General features: G+C 42.3%; 1 protein-coding gene across 2 annotated transcripts in view; it reads right to left on the bottom strand.

Annotated features, from left to right (window-relative positions):
- AHNAK2 (AHNAK nucleoprotein 2) overlaps nt 1–25,114 on the bottom strand; it is a 67,203-nt gene that overhangs the window by 26,941 nt on the left and 15,148 nt on the right. The window lies entirely within an intron of this gene.

Genomic DNA, 25,114 nt, shown 5'->3' with positions numbered 1-25,114 from the left:
AGACAAGAGCCAGAGAGTAAACATCATGAACATTTGATAGTCATAAAAACACTGTTTTCTTGGTTTTTTAATAGTATTGAGGGCAGAGAGAGATGAGGTGAAGGAGATGGGCTGTATGAAGGTATGATTCTGTTGGAATGCCTTGAATTGGGCACTGAAGAATGAAAACAGCATGAATACATCATCGTTTTCAGAGAACCAGGCTTATCCAGTAGAGGACAGTGTGGCTGAATTACACATTCCCTGATACACAGGCTATTCTAATACATGCCCCAGTCCTTGTCCTGGTAACTCTGTCTCTCCTGTCTCCATGCTCCATGTTTTTTCAAGCCATCAGGCTGTCTAGCTCTCCCACAGCCAGTTCTGCAACTGCCACTCGTATACATAGTTTTGGCTCTGCTAAACAGATCCTCTGGCTTAAAAATATGCTTGGACACTAGAGAAGACAACTGCAAGCAGAACTGTGCAACTCATTCATTGTCGACATTAAATGGAGAATCCTTGGGATGGAACACAACATTTCTGGATGTGGATGTTACATGCTGTGTGTGAAGACAAGCTGGCACGACTGATGCATGTATGAAATCACTCTAACTTACACAAGTTACCAAGCTCTTGTTAAAATGGCTGTGATTTTGCTAGCCTTTCTTCATAGTTTTCTGATCTCTTACATTTATTTTTTTCATTGACTTTTTTGAAGATGAAATTATTTAGTACAGGCAGGGTTTTGAAAGAGTTATGCCACGTGATCAGTGATGGACCACTTCGTTAAGATGAATGGAAATAGTGTACTTCCAGTGGGAATATCCCATGTCAGTCTGTGGGCCAAGTTTCCAAACTTGATTGATAGACTAGAAGGCATCCTCATTAGTCATATGTACATCATCTTAATCAACTCTCCTGTGGTATTTTAGCTCTAGAGAACTAGGATCAACTCAGAATACATCAGGGCTGCCAGACCATGCCTCCTTTAGCCTTCACAGGACTAGTCCCAATGCCTATGATGGACAATTCTAGAAAATGGTCTTAATGCAGACCCTAATTCAGACTAAAGACCTGCATAAATTGGCTTGACTATTTTTAAAAAACTCTAGTATATGCAATTTTCAGAAGCTCAAGAAAATTGTGAAATGAGCATAACCTTGTTAAAAAATTTAGATGTGGATTTATGAATCTGATTTTAGGCATTTCTGCTTGAAAAATCTGGAATCCATTCATGAATCTCTTTACCACATATATTTTAATAAGCATCATATGAGGAGAAGAGCTGCAGGACTGAGACTTGATTGTTTAATTTGCTTAGTGCTTCTAAAAATTCAGGTGCCAACAGTGAATTTTATGGCTGTTACTAAATTTCCAAGAAATAATAAGGACTTAGTCTTGTGGCATTGCTGTGTTTTTCACTTGGGAGAATCCCACCCACAAGCCCTGCAGTCCAGTAGAATGACTTAACAGAATATTGCTTGGATCGCTAGAGCATTTGCTCTTCAGTGCAGCACTTCAAGGCTAATGACAGCATTGATCCCTAGTGGCTGCCAATAATTTTACTACTGGAAAAGAAAAAGGAAAGAATTATCTGGGAGAATTCTTGGGCTGGTTCACTGCTGTTTCTCTTGTTTTACTCTGGTGTAACTTCACTGCCATTTTAGTTGTCTAGAACAGAAGCAATGCAAGTATGGGGTGCTCCGTTCTCAGGACTTGAATGGTCCTGTATAGTCTGTGCTGTTGATTTTTCACCATCCAGTGGGGCATATCCTTTGAGTCTAGGGTACTGCAGCTATCCTACGGGTTCTAACAGAGGTGAAACTTTTAAACCCAGATGTTTTAAACAAAGGATTCTTTGAATGGTTAGGTGACCAACACCTTCAAAAAATCTTGCCATTCCTAAGACCGGGCTACTCACAAAATCCAAGAGAATTAGATCACTTCCTGCAGTGAGACCCGAACACCTATTTCCCATTGGGATGCCATTTTAAAGCAACAAGTGACCCTGTCAATTCTTGTTCAGCATGGACATAGAGAGATAGACCTGGCCTGGATGACACCTCATCTGGGCCTGGACCAGGAGAGAAGTTTCGTATTTTTCACCAGCTGTTGATCAAGCAAAGCAGTGGTGTATGAGGCACAAGGGTGGCTTCACATCCTTGGCCAAGTATTGGCAGGCAATTGCTCTCCTTGTCCTTGCTAGAGGGGCTGCGGATCAAGGTTTGCCAAAATGTCACCAGAAAAATCCCCTGCTGTTAAAAGGAAAAACTGTCAGCATAAAAGGCCTCTTTCACCCACCTCATGATGGGTACGAAGGGACAGAGTCCTCCTGTGAAAGCCTTTAGTAAACTGTTAACTCTCCAAAATAGTGATAGTTGGACTCTTTCCTACAAAATGGAGCAACAGATTACTGTTCCCAGGGCTAATAGAGATGTGGCTGAGATTGCATGAAGGGACATCAGCTACACAAATGACCTTCCCTCCCAAAGCTCCACACCGAAACCTTTCCATCCACCCTGATTTCCTCAAACTCTGCCTACTCTGCCCCTCTACCATAGCTAACCCATGTCATAAAAGCCTTCTTGTGCCCCTGATTCCTACTGTAGATTAAGATTTGCTTCAGATTTTTTCCCGATTCAGAGTACTTTAAAAGCAAATCTATAAGAGGGGAATTACAGTACATTGATGATTTCCATTTCCAGCAAAGCCTTCTTTCTGTGTATAAAAGACTGTGCCAATAAACTATGATTTATATGCATGTCATTCTCATGCCCCAAATAGCAGCGATGCCAACATTTTATAGGTTTTAACTTTTTTTATAAACCCTGGACAATCAATGCTTTGTTCAAAATGTTTTCATAAACAAGATGGAATTTACATCAGTGACTACTTCTAATAGCCACTGAACTGACTTCAGAACAAGGGAATTTTTTGAAAGTACGCAGTAGGAGTTATATAGTCTGGAACATTTTCATATCATATGACTGAAAAGTGTATTTGCTTTTTTAAATGCAATTTTAAAAAAATATTTTATCTTTAATCTAACAACTCAGCTGGACTGCTTTGGGTAAAACCACAAAAACATAAAACCAGGTTATTTTTTTGGTGTTCACATTTGGTGGGTAACAGTCTCCAAAATCACATTTGAGATTTTATAATCAATTTCAAGTGTGACAGTGTCATTGAATTCAAGTCAATTGTGCTTTAATTTGTTGTATAAACTGAAGAGAAACCTAACTTTAATTGGGACACTGGCATATAAAATTACCATAATCTGTACACTTTAACATCAAATAAAACAGCAAATGAGAATTCCAGAGATGCTGTTAAAAAAGAAACAATAACATCCTTTGCCGATCATCCTAGCTTCCTTGCTTACAAATTATATCACTGTCTCTGCAATTCTTAGATTTGGCCTTTCTGCTTTTTAAGATTTTATAGTAAAGTTATGTTTGCATATGGATGTAGTGAATTTAAGTAATCTGTTCTTATCTTTAAGCATATAACTTTTCCTTGCATCAACTTCTTAGGCATTATCTTTCCTGCTAAAAGTGGCTTTGTTCTGTTCGATTTTATTTAATTTTGTTCTGTTTTGTCAGAGGGAACTAAAATGCTGTTGTCGTGTTGTTTTCCCTGGGATTTTAATGTAGATCAGTTAAAACTGACAAGAGTAGCAATGGTTGCAGTGCACACATTTCTTACAAAGATGCAGGTTAAATATTGCTCATTCTCAAGTAAATTCTTCACCAGGAGAAGAGGTTCCTTCTTGCCATGTACTGACTGGTATGAATTATCTAACTTCACTTCAACAACTAGTTTCTCTTAACAGACAGAAACCTGATCTGTGGTAAACATCTGTCCACAGGTGAAAACATGCATGCTTTGCTCACTCATTTATTATTATTTGTTAATATACGAAGGTCACAACCTGTGCCTTTTCTGTACTAGGATTTGATGTTTGCTAGATACCATTTCTCAGCTATGATAAGAAACAAGCAGTCCTGTTTGTGCAGTATTGTGGAAATAATAGCTTTGAGCCCATAGCCAGTTAGAAGACTCATGCCTTGACGTGTGGGCAAGGCTGGGCCATCATTAGATCAGGTCTTGCCTGACAGCGCAAAGCACGCTCTGGGCACATAACCTGATTTGTATTATTAATAAGAAGAAGGAGGAGTGAACAGGTGCAAGACAAACAACAACAATAATAATTTAGTATCATTGTCATTGTTGGCACTGTGTTTGACCCAGCAAAGAATTCATACATGTAGGTCAGCAGTTTTCACAGTGCTCCCTCATGTGCTTACGCCTTGTTGCAAACAAGGTTGTGCATCGCTGCTGTCACGGACAGCTTTAGCTGGCTTCTGTATCAGACCTCTCCTCCTGCAACCCTCAGTCCCTGTACCTGCTGATCTGTCTGTCCCTGTGCCCTCTGGCACCCTGTCATCGGTCTGTTACTTCTCATGCGTGCATGGCTAGTCACTGCTAATGTACTGTCCCAGAATTCCTCCTGCTTTTTAAATTAAATCCCTTTCTCAAAACAGGTAGTGTGCCTGATATTTTTCCCACAGCTTGTTCTCCCTCTCTTGCAGGTATTGCAATTACTGGGATTCCTTTTCTTCCCTCAGAGCTCTCACAGCCTCCTGAGCAGTCCTGCTGCGAAGCCCCGCAGCCCCTTCTGATTCACTTCTTCTATTTGAAATAGGGAATATTTAGAATAGTTAGAATATTTAAAATCGTGGGTCCCAGTTCAGGAAAGCACTTGATAATAGGAACGCTATGCATATGCTTGGCATTCATCTTGGCCTCTCAAGAGCACTTTTTTCAGATAGGTAAGTTCACCTGACTTTAGTTTACTAAGAGAAATTTTTCACTTCGAGGTTATGGGCAAAAAGGCAGCAATTCAAACACTGTACTTTTTCTTTGGCAACCTCAGTGCTTCAGTTTCCATGTCTGCGTCTTTTTTATACCCATCCCAATCCACTGTCTCTATTGCTTTGATGAGTTATTAAATTAATGCACCTTGCAATGGGTTCTTTGGGTTTCCCAGGATATCCCAGAAGACTGGTGACTGACAAATAAATGTAGATCAACCAGCTAATTAAAACATCACTTCAGCTAGGCAGTGTCATCAAGCATATAAGCTATTGCATTCTTGGTTTGGTTTTCTTAAAGGTCCCATGACTGAAAAATGACCTAAATCAGATTTTTTTTTTTAAAAGCCCTTACAGACAAAGTTACAATGACAGCAAAAGGACCACCTTTTCCATCTCAGCTACCATTTTCTGAATACAAACATGAATTTTTGGCACTTAACAGAACTATGTTCACCAGTTTCCAAAATCAGCGGTGCTAAAGATCTCTGAATCCACAAGGAGATGTTTGTGTTCTGTTAACTGCATCAGTTAGCTTGACAGGACAGAATTTGCCGATCCCACTAAAAATGTTGTGCAAATGATATGTACAAGCACAAAAATAGCTACTTAGTATCAGCAGCGGCCTGAAATATTTCACTGTTTCTCTTTGTTTCCCCCCGAGTTTTTTTTCCCAGGCTCAAGTCACAAATAGAAGTGGTGACCTAATGCTACATTAAAGAGGACTAAAAGCCTAGCGATACTGCAGTGCTTCAAGAAGTGGTGACCTAATGCTACATTAAAGAGGACTAAAAGCCTAGCGATACTGCAGTGCTTCAAGGTCTATTGTTAAAAAGAAACAAACCATGGCAGATTTGTTGTCCAGGACTGCTGTCTGGAGGCTACACAGCAAAGAGCATCTGCTCTAACACTGCACCTTGGGTTCCGCTGTGAATTTCCTTAAGTGTACGTGCCAGGTAACAAGTGTAAAGGCCGTGAACAAGAACAACTAGGAACACATGAGTGTAGCAGGGTGAGGGGCTTGGTTGTGGCAGTTCTGAGCAATCGTCCTCACCACCCAAATCCTCCTGGGCAGTTTGGTGGAGGAGTCACGTCCTTCCAAGCAAGCAATGCTGGAGGAAAACGATCATGCGAGCATCAGTTGGCAAAATAAGAATCCGAAAGCGTCTGCAAATACACTCTTTCATGCATGCACTATGTTTCTTGAGGAAGCTGCCACGAGGTTTAAAGCACAGCTCATGGCACAGACTCTTGCACAGTCTGTGTAGGCTTGACCATGAGCTCCAGCACACCCATGGCATTCCCAGTAAGCAGCTCCAACAATGCTGGGGAAAACCATCAGCGAAAAATCAAGAGGTTCATCTTCTACAGAGATTTCCTAGCACATTCCAGAGACCTGGATTCATTCCATTGTCCTGCAAGATCCCACGGACTGAGTTACAACAACTGCTGGGCAGGGCTCTGGGGCACGGCAGGACCGCAGCGGGAATGCTGTGCCTGTCACTCTATCCGGGCAGGATCCATGGCAATGGGGAGATGCGGGCGCGCTGACACAGAGAAGGCTGCCTCTCCCAGCCCTCCATCTCAGGAATGTAATGTTACTTCACTTGAACCACTGCCAGCGGGACAGCGGGGGCACCCAGTAGCTCCACCTAGACGAACCAGCTTGTCAGCTCTGAAATGAACGGTTGCCACAGCAGAAAAAGTAGCCTTTCTGCCTCAGAAAAAAAAGTGATGAAGTGAGGAGTAGCACCTCTCCTTTAGCATTTACACTCTGCCTGTGCTGGGAGTAGGACCCTCCCCACCAAGCCCTGAAATTCTGGTCTCCCTAACTGTTTCTCTGGGATGAAGGCAAAGGACTAGCCTGTGGCACGAAGATAAAGATTTCGCTGCTAAAGGGGTTTAACAGGCCTTGTTATCTGCAGGATGCTATCAGAACCAGCTAGGCCTGCGTTTAAGCTGTCCTCCCGCCTTTGTTTTGCGTTTGGTTTGGCAATGCCCCCTGGCTGCACTCTGTCACTGAGCTGCATACTTGTACTGCCACGAATGTCGCTCAGGCTCCTGAGCCAAAAGCAGGGGCTTGTAGCACAGCAGAGCTCAAGGAGCAGCTACTCCCAAATAACCAATGCGTGAATAGTTTCCTTCCATTCAAGGCATGAACAAGATGTTTTGATTCAATGCCTTGGTATGTTAAGCTGCCCTTGTCGGCAGTTAGAGTACTCATTAACAGCCTTCAAATCATCTCATCTCAAAACCTCCCGAAAAGAGAAAATATACGTAAGTTACAATCATCAGTCTCCTTGCCTGGCCGGAGACCTGTTTGTGAAGTTAGCTCCTACTTCTATCAAAAGGAACGGTACTCTGCTCTGCAAAGTACATCCAAGTAGAGAAATGTCTAGGGAATTTAGGTTTCTTGCAGACCATACTGAGCTCTATAGGATTTTATAGAGCATTTTCTACAGGTTGACTAATATCAAGGAGGATGTGGAAGAGCGCTAGCAACTAAGAACAGATATAAACACTACCATAAAAAGAGAAACTAACAGCCCCCAGATGCAAACGAGAGTGAATGGCTTTCCTGTGAGTGTGTATTTATTGATAAGCTCTGCCCACAGATTTAAAACCATTAAAAGCATGCCTGCTACACTTCACAATAGGAGCAAAACCTTTAGTGAGACTGATCAGAAAGGAGCTCTTTATTCTTACAGCAGTCCATCTTTCCTCTGATGGTAAAGATAAACTTAATAGAATCCATAGGACCTTTCAGAGCATGAGCATAAATCACCCTGGTGGGGCTCTGCACAGACTTTCTCAGCTTGAGTCATATTTAAACATGAAAAGCACAGGGGACTATTTTTTTTGCAATTGTCAAATTGAAATTTCCCAGATCCTGGGTTAATGAGTTTCATCCAGCTATCACCATTTTTTGGTTACTTAGCTATATAGGAAATGTAGTTTGGCCAGATCCACATAACTCTTCTGGTACAAGAATAAAATATTTACTAAAATATTTTATTAGTCCAATATTTCACCTGTTGCTAAAAAAGAATTATGTTCCATAGGAATAACACAGTGTTTGAAAATAAGCTCTCAACCAAAGTTTGTTGTGAGAACATGATTAGAATGATGTCCAAAAGAGACAGCAAAAGCAAGCGGCAGTGGTTGATACCTGAATTTCTCTCTCCTGGTCCCTCCCCCCCTCTCGCTAGTTAAAATACAGCTGCAAGTGGCAGGGTGGAAAAGGCAGCTGGAGAAATGCTCATGGCACCCACCAGACGACCAGAAGTTCAGTGCTGTTTCCCCTACTGAATGGTTCTCTCTCAGAAGCACAAGTTCTGCATTATCAATTGCCTGCAGGGTAGGTGTAATGTCCTGCCCCGTGTCTTTGTGTTTGCCTGTCTTAGGCAGGAATTTTCCTCTCTGAGGTTTTACGTGACAGAATGGGTTTCCAATGTGTGTTTTACTTCCTGCATGAATTCCCATGGTGTTCTGGTGTATAATTATTGTGATGATGATGTGACATTAGGACCCTCTCTGATAATTATCAATTATGGTTTTTCCAGGACTGCAGGTCCTCTATTCTCACAAAGTCAGTAAGGGAAGGGAACCACTTTTTAGCAATTGTTGTTATATATGTCCTAGCTCCCAGTCTGAACAAAAATTGCTTACCACCCTTTTGGATGGGGCAAAAGTGATTTAAAGATTCATAGCCAAATAAAGCCATAAAGACTGGTCTAATCTACTGTGGTCCTCAACAGTTTTATCTCTTGAGATACACTGTTTTTACTTGCGACTGAGTCTCTACCAGTGCTGTAAATAGTTGCATGGATACCCAGCTAAAATGTCCTAGGGTGTCACTGTCCATCTGGATAGTCTGGATTTCAAGAAGGGCTTCAGGGGCATGTTGCAAGTGAAGTGCTCTCACTTGCTTACCAGCTTCAGAAACCCCCATAGAAACTACTCTGCAGTTATTTGGTTATCCAATACATTGATTAGGCATGTTGCAGCTTTTTTCCCTCTGAAAGAAATCCCTTCACCTACATAACAAACTAGACTTGGAAAGTGAATGCAAAGCTGCCTTCGTCTCAGAGCCAGGGGCAGTTGATTCCTGCTATCCTCCCTGTTAGATAGCTGTGAACTCAGCTCTTATCATGACTTGCCTAGAAGCAGAGGCAGGTGGGTGCCTATTGCAGATAAGGCCCATAAAGCTCATGAAAATTAACTTTCCCACATTCCTTCTCCTCGCTGATTCAACCCCCCAAGAATCCAGGCTTCTCCCAGAGCAGATCGCTTGTTCCACTGCCAAAGCACAGCCCTGCTCAGATTTAGAAATGAATCAAATGAATACATTTATTAAAAATGATCGTTCTGCCCATGTAAGCTTGACTGGCAGCCCTGGAAACTCAATTTCTCTGGCCGCAGAGTCTGTATTGCTTGAGAAGCAGTGGCCGTAACCCCAAGCTGTCTCTTAAGGGAGCCCAGTACTGACCCGGAGAGGTAGCAAGGGAAGTTGACTACTCTTTGTCCTCTCTCTGACACATTAAAGGAAGATGCTAATTCTTGGTGCTGTTAGTAGAGAGCACATTTGTCCCCTAAGAATAGGTTTTAAGATAAGAATAGAGGATCTACTAACATTATACAAAAAGCCCAAAGCAACTGATACAGGCTTTATAGAAATGGCACTTACCACTCCAAATCACAAACAGACTTTTCAGCCCAAACTGCTCTTCCAAACCACTGCTTAAAAATATCCCCATCAGAATCAATGCGCAGTAAAAATTTTTGTATTTATATATAAATACAAACATATACATATGTACATATAGAGAGAGTTCACATTAAAGATCCTTATGGTCTAGGAAGACTTTCATTTCTCTTTACTCCATTGATAAAATTTAGTGCAAAATTAAGTGCCCAGATGCAGCAATATTAATGGAGTGATGTTACTTTGGCCCTCTCTCTGGTATACTGGGCATAGCCCTCTCAAAAGAGGAATGTAGCAAAAACCTTGTATTTTTTCCACAACCTTTTATGGGGGCTTTTATATAAACATCTGCCCTTGGAAACAGGTTTTCAGTTTGAGAGAAAATTGCCTGGGCAACTTGTTTGGATGTAAATCACCACAGAAGAAAATATCTTTTAAGCTTTTAAATTCCTTTATGTATACGTAATACAAGAGATATGGGAAAAAGGTGACAGAAAATTATTATGGGAAAATATTTTATGTCAAAGATAAAGTTAGCAGTTCCCTCACTTTGTTAAGATAAAAATATTTTCTGTCAATAAACAGTGGTGGTAGCAAAATAGTATTTGGCACAGCTCATTTTCTCTTTTGTTTGTGTGGTGTAAGAGAGTCCCTTTAAAATTAGAGAGAATTTCTGGATGCAGACTGAGTTTACAAAAGCATAAAAGCTCATTTACAGATAAATTAATCCATCGAGTCAGATAAATAATTTAATTAGTACAGTTCTGTTCATATCAATGTAATTCAGATCTGAATAAATGGACTATAAACTTGGGTTTCAGTCCAAAAAAAGTCAGATTTCTAAAGAATTCAAAAGATGACCTACCAAATTCTTTTCAAAAATGATGTCTCCTTATTTCGGTTCATTGGTTCTCACCTTTTTTGAACGTCTTTCCCTAGCAGATGTATACCTCATCCCAGCATTTTCTAAACTGGCCATTTGATAACTATCTTCTTTTACAAATTAAATCTGTGAACTTAATCTTTACTGTTTGACATTAGAAATAATTAGATATGTAAGACTGAAAAGCATTGGAATTTTAAGTGCATGTTAAGTTACAGAAGGAAAACCTGAAGATGACAAACTTCTGTTACATTGTATTTTTGAAAAAAAGAATATTTGAATCTTTGCATGTGGTTTTTAAATGATTCAGTGCTCATTTTCCCTCTCTGCATCTTCTAGCCAGTTCTGAGGCACCCAAAAATAACAAACCATCATGCTTGCCTAATAGATTAGAGGAAAACACAGTTTAGTTAAGGAAATATTTTTCAGTTTTAGGTTTCACAGAGGCTAGCACAAATGATAGGGAGAAACCATTTTTTTGAAGACTCGTTACTGCAGTTCTGGATTTCTTTTTGATTAAACACTCAAGTGGGGAGAAAGTAACTACACTGCAGTTCGTCCATGTGGTAGCTGGTGAATGAATTGATCTGGGTGGAGTTGTTTGAAAGCACTAAGATGACTATTTCTTGGATTTGATTATCAACCCTAAGGCTGATTCATAACATTTCCAAACATTCAGAGCATCTCTGTCATAAGAAAATAATGATATCTTATGGAGATGAGTAACTGTTTCTTTATCATAATGGTCTATTCACACACAAGTTCAATATTCTTTAACTCAGTTAAAAGAGGATGCATTCACTTTGAACGCACATGGTAGTGATTTTCTCGATGAACAGCTGCACTAGATTCAGGCTAATGTATAAGGGAGAGTAAATTACATTTTGACCTTTAGCTAGATCAAGGGCTCTACTGAAATCAACAGACTTGTACCACTACAAAGCTAGCATAAGGAAAAGGAAGACCCCGGGGCTTCAGTTACAGTCTTTGAGATCTACTGCAAGTAGGTGGATCTGATTCTTCTCTCAGGTGGCTTCTTTAGAGTAATTCAAATCTGTGCAACAGGAGGACAATCCAGTGGCTTGTCCCCACTTTGCAGAATGGCAACAACCACCCGATTTGCAGAGCTGTGGAGAGTTTGAGTGGAAGTGGATAAAATGGGAGGCACCTGGAGATGCCCCTCAGTCCATCTGTAGGTTCTTCTGCACATCCTTGCAAAGAGTATTTTAAAACCAATGGTGTTTTACTACTTATGCTCTCTTGTACCCTGCCTCATCCAATGGCCCCAGCGAGGACTCTGCTTTCTGTCTGTGCGCTGCAGTTCATCATGTGCAGCAGAGAGACTATTGCTGTCTGCTAAGGAAGGTGTGTTTGCGTTCCTTGCCCCACCACCACACAGAGCTTGCAGTCAATAAAGCCAGAAAAGGAGAACGATTGCTACCATAAAATTATCCTGTCTGCTGTTTACAAGGTCGAATAATTTTCACTTTACTGTCAACAAACAAAAAGCTCCACCACCACCTTACTGTGACATTTTTAAATACTACAGTCCCAAAGTCCTCATGAACTGAGATGTCAACAACATTTTAGCAATGACTGAAATATTTGCTCTATATAGTGCTGTTGGGGTCAGCTTTGACAGCATTCTGCATCTACACTGGTTTTTCTTCATTGCAAATACTTTGAACACTACTTAATCACACTTTGAACACTCTTATGGGGAAGGTCTGTCCCCATTTGACCAACAGGGAGTAAAGGAAACAGAAAAGCACTGGGCTGATCTTTGAAAAAGAAACAAACAGCCAGAGCTCTCCTGTTTTCAGAGAAATCAAGTGTTTGACATCTTTCAATGCAGGGCTTGATGCAACTGGGCCCACATAGGAAAAGGGCAAAGATAACCCACGTGTAGCCAGAGTAAGTCCTACTTCAGCAGCTACTAACTGAAAACCAGGCCCTTTACACTTCCACACCAGGTAAATCTACCATGTTGAGGTTATCTCAAAAGGTTTTGAAAAGACACGAGGGTCTCAAGTACGTAGGACCCAGAACCAACAACACTAAGCAAAGCACAGTGAACAGAGCCAGAGCTAAAGTGTAGGATCTCCTGAGGCATGTTCTTCTGCTTACAGGTTCGGTTTGGGAAAAGAACTCTTTGGTTTTGGAACACAGCTTGGCCAATGCTTGGTGCTAGGACTTGTTCTTGATCCCTGGACTTCAAAAGCCCATTCTCAGAAGGCCTCTGCCCGCATGTGCAAACTTCATGTTGCTGCGGGATTATCCTCTGCAGCTGGAACCACTGGCCCAGTTAAAAACTTCTGGACTGGTAGGTACAAGAAGGCTCTGAGGGTTTTGTGTATATGACTTATACGTTACTCTGCACACCTCTGCAGCAGGGAAGGTCACAAACACTTCACAGCTATACAACTGAAGAGAGGGGGCTGAAAATGTATCTGAACAATTTCTAGGGAAGTTTAAGTTCTCCTCACTGAGCAGTGCCAGCTCAGGGATACTGGAAAACACATTTTTCATGTATGTGTTTTTTATTAAATGCAGCTGTCAAAAAAAAGGACGGCTCATGTTCCTGAAAAGGTGCAGTGAAGAGAAGACAAATGGTTGGAATAAAACATTAACAGAAATGCGCCTACTCTGCCTAGGCAAAAATCACCGCTTCTGTAGAGCCTTCACAGCAACCTTTAAACTAGCTGGCTCAGGGACCAGTAGCTGTCTAGCTGTGGGATTTCAGTGAATGCTGTACAAACCCAACCAACTCCCCAGGAAAGTCAGTCCCTGCTGCACAAGCCACCCCTCCCCTTCCCCAGACAGGCTGGAAGGACACCAGCTCTGCACAAACTGCACCTTCCCAGTGCTGCACAGGCACAGCTGGAGAGAGACTATCTTTAACTAAGCCTCGCTCTCCCTGCCATGCTGCAGATAATGTTTTCCAAGTGTGTTGGCAGTGAACTTAAACCATCTACCGCAATCTGATAATGCTTACCTCTAATCATTTCGCTGCAGTAAAATTATGGAGGTGAAAACAGCAAAGGCAAAGTGAGTGTTTGTTTTCATGATGATAATTTTCCTGTTGTTCAATAGATATAGATTCAGATTTTGTCCTCTGATCTAAATGTGTATTCTGAAGGAGTTCAGCTGGATTTATACCAGTGCAATAGCAGAATTTGGCTTGTGATCTTCAGATGACAACATCAGTTAACAGACTTGCTTATTTCTCTGTAATATATTCTTCGGGTTTTCTATGAAGTTCCTATTCAACAAGCACAATAGTCTAACTACGATACACTTTTGTGGCAACAGTGTACCACATAAATTAAGCTAACTCTGGGTAATATCACAAAAAAATATGTGTTTATAGCTTCATGCCAGTTTCTGACTAATGCTTTTGTTTGTTGCTATAGCAAACCACACATGAATCTGATAGCCAAAAGCATGTTTATGACTAACCTTAGCTCTCTGGGGATTAAAAATATGGAATAATAAAAAAAAAAACAAAACCACAACACACAATGTGAGGAGAACATGATAGGAAACACCTTTTTTGGCACAAGTTACTATGAACATTAAAAAAGAAGAACATCATGAGTGGAAAACATTAGGAAATGGGAACTGTGGGAATAACTGGCTTTAACCCACGATGATTCAAGTACATCTTTTATTTCACATCTCCAAGTTGCCTGTGCAGGACTAGACTACATTGCAGGAAGTCCTGGCTGCATGTTAAGGGATGGATTTAAGCCTCTGAAGTCTGAAGAAGCTTTGGATCACACTTTAAAACATTCAGACCACTTTACTCGAGATCATTTTTACACTCTGCCTTGACACCTAGGACACTGGTATTCACTTAATTTATTTCTATTACAATTCATACTTTGGTAGTTTCCAAGAGCCTGTCCCAAGACTGACACCTCATTATGCTGTACAAATACACAATGGAGAACAATGTCGGCCCCAAAGAGCTTTCTGTCAAACTAACGGGGAGAGCCAAAGGGAGAGGAGGATGGACAGAGAGAGACTGGGAGGCAAAGACAGAGAGGCGACGTGACTGCACCACCCACCAAATCAGAGGTTGAACCCAAGCGTCTTGCACCCCAGTTCAGTTGACTGATTCAGGTTGCCAAATATGTTATGTGAGAAGAATACATTATGTACCCTGCAGAGGAGGGAAAATCAATACAGCTAAAGTGATTCCTAAACTAGGATAGCTTACAACAAAGCTACATTATGTCAGGCAAAATTTATACTGATGTTGCCCTGTTATTCTTAATAACCCCTTTCCTTCATGAGTTAAAAAAAATAAAGGAGTATTGCTGTATAGTGTATAAATACAGATCAGTTTCCATCAATGTTTTCTATTGATATTAATTACTCCGGCTGTAGACTACATATTGCATCTTTATTCACAGATCTGTACCGTACATAAAAGTATATGATTATCACAATTCATGGCAAGTTCTTCCATCATCTATCCCAACACTCAACAGAGAGTCTAGAGATTGTGTACAGCTTTGTGGAGAGGTAGGTCTGCCCAAGCTCTAGTGTTCCAGTTATTTCCAAAGGGATGTTCATGAAAGACATCTTGACCCATCAGTAGGATAAACAGGACAATGCCATAAACGGAAGCTTATAAAAATCTGTACGACTCAGATCTTACTTGCTGGTCATTTAGTGCCATGGGATCAAATCTCAAAGTATTGAGATTTCATTGTGTGCCTACTCAAGCAAGATATTTGTTGGCCTCAATGAAACTGATATATGGCATGCTACATTACATTCATCTTGTAATTCAGACTGTGACATGGACTGAGATCAGCTTTGATTCCATCTTGTAAAATCCAGCAGACCACACAGCACCACACACAGTAATCATGCCTACATCCTTCTAAGAGAAAATACTTTCAGAAAAAAATGCAAGCATTTTGTAGATTAGCCATGGATTCAACTGATGTATACTGCAAGTAGCATTATGATGTCAGTGTTGTATATATTGAAAAACAAAGGCAAATAAGATATAGGCAGAAGTTTTCCAGCTATAGCCTAAATATCACTTCTGAACTACAGAGCAATTGCTGGTGACATGCAGAAGGCCGTATATGACTCTCTCTTTGCTTTCGCATGCTTTTTCAGTTCTTCACATTTGGCAGAAAGTGCATCTTACAGAAAAGAAAAAAAAAAAAAGATGCCAGGCTTCTTTCCTCCACGTTGAGAGCCTGAAAAGAGCTCTGGGTACTGGGAGCACCATACAGAGACCATTTCAAAATAGCCACCTCATTCCCTGTGACTTAGCCCCAAAGCAACTGCTCTTCCCTGGGAGTTGTGTAGTAAATGAAATAAGGGATCGTAAGTATAGGGGAAAGAGGTTCCCAACCCAACTCCTGCTCTGAATGACTTTCTGATCTGCAGCAGCAGAAGGCACTGGTTACCAGTACTTATGGATACGTACTTATGCAGGCACAGTGCTCCTTAATGAGCATCTTTCTCTTTGGGCTCTCAAAGGGCATAGCTACCCCTTGTATCCTCTGGGGTATCGATCACTGAGACAGCACTGCTTGGAGCATATGAATATGCCGGCTTGGCAACTGCAGCATTTAGTCATGGTCACCAAGAAAGTCCCTGCACCTGCCCAGAGCACTACATGAAAGCAGGTGAGTTCTCTCTGCCTCACAGAAAGTAAGGTAGCAAAGCAAAAAAATGACTTGCTCAAAGTCACAAAGCAAGTTGGCAGCAGAGCCAGCAATAAATACAGCCCAGATGTCCTGGATTCCACCTCCTCCCTGCACCACGCTGCCTCTCTTAGCTCAACGCTGGAAGGAAATGTTTTACATTTACTCATCCCTCCTTTTCCTTTGTCAATAGAAATTAAAGCAGGCATCTGACTGCCTAAGCCTTGAATACTCCGATGGTTTCCAAGGCTTGCGGTGAAGTCAGCCAACATTTCTATTGAATCCAGCCCTAATGGACAACTAAAAGCAATTTCTTTGCCAACTGGCCTATCAGTGCAAAACTCATCTAAGCACATACTACTTTTATACAGATAGGCATTGTGTATGTGTATATATATATTTCATGAGTTTGCAAAGAACCACTAATTACAAAAATACTATTTTTGTAACTCAGCTGAGCAGAGAATAGACTGATCTACTACTATGAAAAAAAACCAAAAACCTGCATCATGATTTTTCCAAGTATAGATTTAAAACAAGCCTCTATGCCTTTTTACTTTGTCAAAAGGTAGGAAGGTATGTCAGGATGGTTCTTGCTTTGAACCCACTCGGGTCTGCTTAAAGACTGATGGCTAATTAGCATTAATTTTCCCTTACTTTATTTTGTGACTACAATGTCCAAATATGTAAAATTTTCTCATTAAGCTATCTATGGTGTCTGTGTGGAGGGCCACTTCCATGTATTTTCCAAAAGCAATGTAAATCTCATTTCCATGGGAATACATCATGTCCTGTCAGCAGAATATCCTTACTGCTGTCAGCCCAAGGTCAGTCCATGTCTCTGAGTGGTTGAACACACTCTTACTTGCCTTTTTTTTTCACCCTTGAAGTGAATGCCATTCCATTTTTCCTGCCTGTCATCATAAAAATCCAGCTGGGAGTTGTAGGTGTTGTGCTGCTGTTGCTATAACTCCACTGGCAATGTGTTTCTCTGGCTACCGAAGGGTACTTCAGGGGAGCTGGACAGAAGTTAAAAAGAAATGCAGCATTGCACATTATACCCTTCTCTCCCCCAAACACCCAAGAGGCATGACAGTGGGAACAAAAACTTTAGCAGCTGAAGGTTGCCTAAAATATTTATCTCCTCTTTGCAGAACTCCCTCATTTTTCCTGACTAGAAAACAAATCTACGCAACATTTTGCATTCAGATCTCCAAGCAGAGGTCTCTGCCCCTCCGCAGGAGAGCAGCAGGAGATCCAACACACAGCAAGATCGCAGTGCTCATGCTCAGTCATACTAGGTGCCTGCACCACAAGGGCTTTGCACGAACCCATATGCTGGATAACTGCATCCACAGCTTTGCTCCAGGCAACAGGGATTTGTTATGACTGAGAATTTTGGAGATCTTCTAGACAATGAAACAAACCAAAACACAGCCCAAAAAAGCCTTCCTTCTTTCTCTGTAAAACTGTTTCCACTATTTCCTCAATACTGCCACCTCTGTTTTGCTCAACTTGCTTGATATAAAGCTTGTAAGTCCTCCAAGGCACGTCCGGGTAGATGGCTATATATCACTTAACGTGGTGGGAACCTTAATCTGCCATCAGACTGCAGCAGCAATAAACGACAAGAGTAAGTCTTGACAAACGTGGCTGGGCTGTGCCATTTTTGTGCAACAATAGTAAGTTTGACAGATTCGAGTCTGCCTGCATGCCAGAGACATTGCCTTCTGCAGAGCCTCTGCAAAGCAGGAAATTCTCACTCCTTCTCCTCAAAGCTATTGCAGCCAGGTCAAGGACTTTGCTCCTTGCTGCAATTTTCAGTGCCAACTTAGCAAGTCCCAGCTCCCTTCCCCTGAGCTCGCAGGCTCTGGCTAGCCTTGCACGTAGTTCCACGTGTGTCCAAGAGCCAAAACCTTATCGCAGTCCATCTCTGTCTCCTCACAAGAACCGAGTTAGTGGAGGAGTTAGCATGGTCTGTTTGTGCTGATGTGACAGCCAGCTCCTGTTCTGGATTAGAGGATGATGATTTTCCCTCCCTCTCCATCCCTTACTGGGCATTTAAAAGAGAAGGATTTGTGGGAAAAAGAAAATGCTCATGGCTTCTTATACCTCTTTTGCCCTCCCTTTGCTCTGGTGCAAATGACAGCCCCAGGCTCACGGGCTGTCTCTGTGTGTGCTGCCCAGCGGCCTGACTTCTGTTAGCCCGGGCCATGAAATGACAGTGTGATAGTGGAGAGGTGTTCCTGCAGCACCTGAATTTACCTGCAGTTCCCCACACGGAGGGCTGCTGGCAGAAGACCAGTTTTCAATGCATGTCAGAACTCGGCAGAGCATTGCAAAAGCGCTGCTTCCCTATCGCATGGCAGGGTGGAGATCTGCTGACTCCAATCCCCATTTTTCAAAGCAGGGCAGAGACTGAACATGAAGCAGCAACGAGCCCCAAACACAAAGAAATGCAAATAAATTAATAAAACACAGCTGAGAATGGCTGGGGCAGCGGTCAGCAGAAACACCCCGGACACCCTGACCGCTGTGAGGACTGCTGCGCGTCTCGCTGCTTACGTGCCAATGCAGCACCTGGGTCTGATGCAACACCTGCAAGGTGTTTCTCCTGGGCTGGAAAGGCTGTGGTTGCCCACGACGGCAAGGAGGGGGTCTTGCTGCACGGGGTTGTCTCACCCACGCTGATTTTCACTGTTTTGTGGCTGGACGTGTGCGTGTGTGGCCCTGCTGGCTGCTTTCTCAGTGCCCTTGGGAAATAATCCAAAATCATTGGTTTTCTTTCCCTGTCACTTGCTTCTGTCCGTGCTCTGGGGTCATCTTTGACCCCACCACTGCATCACGAGGGTTTGCAGGCGCCTTTAGGCAGTCTTGCTGAGGCGGTGGGCTGTGGCAGCAGGGCGTGCTGTGGGGTCCTCTGCTCCCAAACCTGTCTTTATGCCAGGGTATCTTCTCTCAACGCTGCCTCTGCCAGCTGGACTGACCCCACAGATACCAGCCTGTGGAAGGGCTTCAAGGTGGGCTTGTCACAAGCTTCTTTCATGGGTGCTATATGAATTTAAACTTTTCTTCAGAAAAAAACTCTAGAAACTGAAAATAGGAAATCAATTTTTTTTTCCACGGGTTTTCCTACCCAAGCCTTGCCATCAGCTATGGTCCACATCCAACAAGTTAATCTGACTCAGCTACTTCAGCCCCTCTGTTTCAGAACACCTTGCGTCCCTCCAGTGATGAGTGCCCTGAATGCCCCTGGCATCACGCTGCTGGGCTGAGCACCATTTGCCTGCATGCAAACACCCCACCTGCCGAACCATCAACCCATCTGCTCTGCCATCTGCCTGCCACAGCCTTCCGGGCTGCTGCACTGCGCAGTTGTCTCCTGGGCAAGCCATGGTCTTATGCTGAAAGAGAGGGATTGCATCATTTCTTAAATCAAGAGAGAAAGACATTTCTGCATTTGTACGGCAACGTGCTCCAGGACCCATAGTTTGAATGGGATGTCGTCTTGCCACATACTGACTGGATATACAGTAAATGCTGCTGACACATGCAGTTATGCACGCTGGCCCCAAAACAACAAAACACTGCTGCCCTCCAAACAACATTTGTGCTACCAAATTCCCCCTACCTACAGCTGCTGAGAATCCTGCCGCTCTGGGACGTTGTATTTTCCAATACTCGCTGAGCAGCCTGGTCTCTGAATAGCCATACCCCATGCATCCAAGTACCAGCCCATGCTCTCAGTCCTGCTGTGCTCAGCAGCAGCAGAAGGGGAGCAATGCTCCAGGTCTCCAGGAGGAGCCCCAAGGACTAGAGCTGGCCACATGGTCGGGATGGGAGCGGTTCTTGCAGGACTGGGACTGTTTATCCACAGCAGCAAAGCAGAAAAAGGGAGACAGGGAGAGAAGGAGGGGGAAGCACAGGGCAGAGCTCCCAGGAAAATGTGCTGTGGACAGTTTGCTTGGGCTCCTCAGAGACTCCTGACAGCTGCTCTGATCTCCTCACCATGAGACCCAGGGATGATTTGTTGTCACATGCACTGAGCACCCTGTTTTCTTTCTAAGAAACAAGCTGGTATATTTAGGAGAGGTTGCATTCATTCTTGAGCTTATCTGCAAGTGCTAGGCTTATTCTCTGGGCTTTAGGGTTTATTTAGAATAAATAAGGTTTATATATTTGGTTGGTGAAGCATGCAATGTATACATTATAATTAGGTAATTAATGCCCTAATCTCTGTGATGAGCTTTCCTGGCATAACCCAGTGCAGTTTTCCAAAAGCTTCTTTTTAACCTCGGAGGAAGGATAATTTTAAAAAGAAAAATATTGTCTCTCCTGCTATCTCTATCCAAACCATTTCATTCACAGATTCCTCCTAGACTGACTGAAGCAGTTGTTAAATCCACTGTGGACATATAATCCAAATATAGATGTAAGATCACAGTGCCATTACTAAATGTATTCCTTTCATAAGAGTTCTGGGGGGGTCCTGCCTCCGTCCAGCCCTGTAAATCACTGAAATGTCCCCTTATAAATACCTGGGTGTGAAATAACTTTCAAAAGTCTATTTTACACCACTTTACACAGTCGATCATTTTCTAGTCCGACACATGCCCCAAAAGACGAGAGTGATAACAGAGCCTAAAACTGTATTACCCTTCATGACCGCTCTAGCACTGCCTGTTCATAGGAAGCCTGGTTAATAAGTTAACATCACAGCTGCACGCATCACTCGTCTTTGTAGCCATCCACGACCACAAGTACAAATGCCACTTGTAGTCATCATTCTCATGTAAAAATGCCCGGTTTGCCTCCAAAATGGGCTCTGACTAACTGGTTACTTTAATTAGGCACTGAGTCGTCCGAGCTATTCATTGCACAAATCATTTTTTTCTCATAATCAAGCCCATTATGTGAAAAAGTCAACCTTAAGGAGTGTGAAGACACAGTTCATATAAAAATCAATGCAACCTTTCACTAAATCATAAATCTGATCAGCTCTGACATATAGGAAAATATTTGGGGAATGCTTAATGACATTTTTGTGTTCTTGTAAATTATTTGCTTTCAGCTGATTTTACAAGCAGGAATAGGGAAAGCTCAGCTCACACCAGGAAATATCAGCAATCGAAACCACTAGCTTTCTCATGATAGTTTCACAGATCTTTGGCTCATATACCTTCCAATAAACCTGCACACATTTCAAACAAAAAACCAGCCCAACCTTTTGGATGCTTATTTGATCTGAGGGAGAGCTGCTAACTTCTCTGAGGTTCACCAAAAGCTGATTTCTATCTATTTTTCAAAATAAAGATGCCTAATCCCACTTAGACATTTTTTCCCTTCAGAATATAATGCAAACATCAGTTAAAGCAGTTTTTGCTGTGTAGAAAAGTTATTATCCCATTTGCCACTACACTCTAATTTTTGCTCCTGCATGCATGTCCTTTGAGTTTCTTCTTCATGCCAAAATTTCCACTTTGGAATTCACTCTTTCAAGTAATTCTGCTAAGACTGGATCTTTGCATTAAAATAAGAATGACATGGAAATGACAAGGAAAACAAAAGCTCATGTATGTACATATTTTGAGGGAAAAGTAGAGCGTTTTGCCTGGCTGACAGTCAAAGGGCTGGGTGCGGGGGCAAACCACACAGCAAGTAAAGGAAGAGGTGACCTGTGGAAAGCTAAATGACATTAGCTTTCTACAGCTGGTACAGAGTATGGGATACTTAGGAAAAATAGGGACAGTTGGACTAGTAAAACGTGAGCTTTCAGGACTCACTGCAAGGTGGAAGATTTTATATCTATAGTAGTTTATTAGACTATTTAGCTAGGACTTGTAGAAATGGGAAGAAATACATGCAGCTTGAAACCTTTGCTTTTCAGTGCTGGTTGACTGAGGCTGCAAACACACCACTCTTCAAGGAGGGAGAGCTGAGAGGTCAGTGGGCAGGTAGAAAGGTATTTAAAATCAGATGGCTGCATGGATAACAGCTGCTCCCCTGACTCTGCGAATGTCAGCCACAGTGCACTGCTATCAAAAGCAAGTGGTGTTTGTTCTCTTAACTACAGAGAAGAAATAACATTTGCCCAACAGTGAAGAACAGTTACTGTGTCTTTGGAGTCTCGAGCATTTATCAGCAGGCTTGGAAATCACATAAACCTTATCTCCTTGTTTGTGTTTTTTGAAAAACAGATAACTTTGCCCTCTGAAGACACTGCTATCTTTATTAGGCAGATGAAGTGGGCTCGGTGCCTGCTCTTCTTCAGGCACTTGCATTCCTGCTCCATGGAATTTCGCTGGGATTTGGGCTGTTACCGTGGCCTGGGACTCGCTCCCTGCAGAGCTGCCGTCCCTATGCCATGGGAGCAGATGGGTCCCCTATCAGTTACCTTGGCTTATTTTTTACTCACATGCCATAATAACCGTAACATACTCTGGCTTGCTCCAGCCACTCTGGACTACATGTTCGGTCAGATTTGGATGGTGAACCCACGGGTTCCCCTTCTCTGATAGAAAACTGTAGACCCATTCTCTGCAGTAAGTCAGCAGTTACTTCCAGATACTTGGCTACCTATAGCCTCCTTTCAGGAAGTAAACATGTTGGTAGGAAGTATTTAGTACATGAAAAGTCCTCTCCTAGCCTGAAGTTTTGTTTTCCAATATAAAATAACAAATTCCAGCCTTGACTTTAAAACCCGGAGTGAGACGAGGAAATGTGTGGATTTAGCAAGTTTTCCCTAGGTGCAGCTGTAATCCTCCTGCACCGGGGCTAGGCACAGCTGAGGGTCATCCAAAGGATCTTTCTTGCCACAAAAGTGTTGTCTTGATTTCTGTCGCATGTGGAGAGATGACGACCTAGTCGTGGTAGGGTTTCATCTTAGCCCCGTCAGGAGCTGAATCCCCTACATCGCTCGGTGCTGCTCCACCACTTGGCTTTGGAGGGAAAGGCCTCCTGGGCAGATTGGAAGTTACAGCTGAAGGAAGCAGGAAAGGCAGTAGTTGTTAGATGATGTTGTCAGGAAAACAGGTTTTTAGCACACTAGGGCTCAGGGACGTGGCAAACTGCCTGAAAGCAAAAGCTCGCCCTTGCTTGGTCTGCCTGGGCCGGTGCAGAGGGCCAGACCCCCTCCTCGCTCAGAGCAGGGCTAATGTCAAGGCTTTTCAAAACCTTACTGGTTTAGATTCAACCTGCAATGTAAAGCCCAGGAACACAGTGAGATGTTTTCCCAGAGGTGGAAACCCTGATTTTTCCAGTGCATATTTTGCTGCTCCCTGATGTGAGAGACATTATGGAATGCAAAAATAGCCGGATGTAAATAATAGATTGAATCTATTTACTCAAATATTTACTCATAATGTAAGCCAGTAGCTTTCACAGCTTTCAAATACATTGCCTTATATTCTGATTATTTAGGTCTCCTGATGTGAGGAATCCTGGAAAAAAATCTCATTTAAAACCCTCAGTGTTTTATACTTGCATAGAATGAGAGGAAAAAACCAACCCAAAGCTCTATGCACCTTTAGAGGTTCAAACCATGGGAATATACATTCCTGTGGCTACATACATGACATGACACTTCAGCAAGATCCCGATGCTGTACATCCTACTCCCTCCGCTCACAGTGACAACGTTAAATGAAGTGCCTGTGAAGTTCCTGGCATGGCTTCCCAGTGGAGGATGCCTCTGGGCACAGGGCACTGAACCCACTGAAGTCAACAGGAGGTTAACTCAGATCATAGCTATTCCCCTGACCATGTATTACAGACTGTTGGATTTTGTTTCACTGATGAGCTTCAAGTACAGCCAAAAGTGAATAGAGGTATGTTGACCTCATAGTTGTGAATACAGATTGAGCGTCCAAGACAATTAAAAGCAGAAAATACGTGCCATCTCCAAACCCCTGGCAAATCAGTGCTAGAAGTTACCGCTGCCCCGACCAACTGAAAAGACGTTAACACTCACTGTAGAGGAGGTTGGAAGGCAGCCATCCTCGACGGATTGCTTATGAGCACTGACTAGAGTCAAACCGACTTCAGTCAGAGATTTACACAAGTCTTGTAATATAATAGTAGAGTTTACTTTACAAGAGTGCCACACCAAAGATAGTAAAATGCAATTTTAGCTAACAAATCTACATACTTCTACAGAAAAGCTACAGCCATCATGGAACATGTCAGCACTGCAGAGCGCCTGGCGCAGATTTATAGTTTTCAGTTTATTGCTGAAGGGTTATTGTTAACTCCATTGTTATAGAGTTACTGCAATTAAAAGTTCCAGTCACGCTTATCATTTTTAAACATAGCTAATAAAACCCAATAAATTCTGAGATGTTATAAGTTTTCCTGTGCTGTTAAACATCTGAACTTTTTCATGCTGGATTTTAGACCTATGTTAGGACAGATTTTGGAAGTAAATTGGCTGTCGTAAACTGCTTTTCCTCTAATTTGCTTGGATCTGCAAAATTCCTTATACTTTTTCTTTATTATAGTAAGAGATATAGCAAGGCAATACTGAGAAGTTTTCCCTCGTGCATGCAACAGGTGATCATAAACTAAGTACTGTATATCTTAAGAGTCACCTTCCAACTTTCCGTGTTTATTGTTTCATAAATTATAAAGAAGAATGGTTATTTTTGTTGTAGAGGGGTAGACTTTGGGGGGTTTCTCTCATGTGAGTAATGTTTTTTCTCTTTTCTATCAAAGCCTTAAGGACGTGTACTTTGCGTTCTCCCTGCAGGTGGCTACAGATGCAAGTCCTACTCCTGATCATCTGTATTCATGTGTTCAGAAACATATTAAGGTACATGGATGGGGCAAAGGACCTAGACAGGCAGAGAGAATAATTTTACCAAGCATATTTCCTAGCACTTTGTGAACTAGCCTCAGCAGCCTCACAGGGAACACACAGAGGATCCCACTTCTACTGACAAGGTTATGGACCTGTTTTTTAAATGCTTCAAGGTTAATCTTAGTCTCAAATACCACTAACA

The sequence above is a fragment of the Buteo buteo genome, chromosome 6 (assembly GCF_964188355.1).
Source record: "Buteo buteo chromosome 6, bButBut1.hap1.1, whole genome shotgun sequence".
In the NCBI taxonomy this organism is placed as follows: Eukaryota; Metazoa; Chordata; class Aves; order Accipitriformes; family Accipitridae; genus Buteo; species Buteo buteo.
This window is presented reverse-complemented; position numbering and strand designations above follow the sequence as displayed.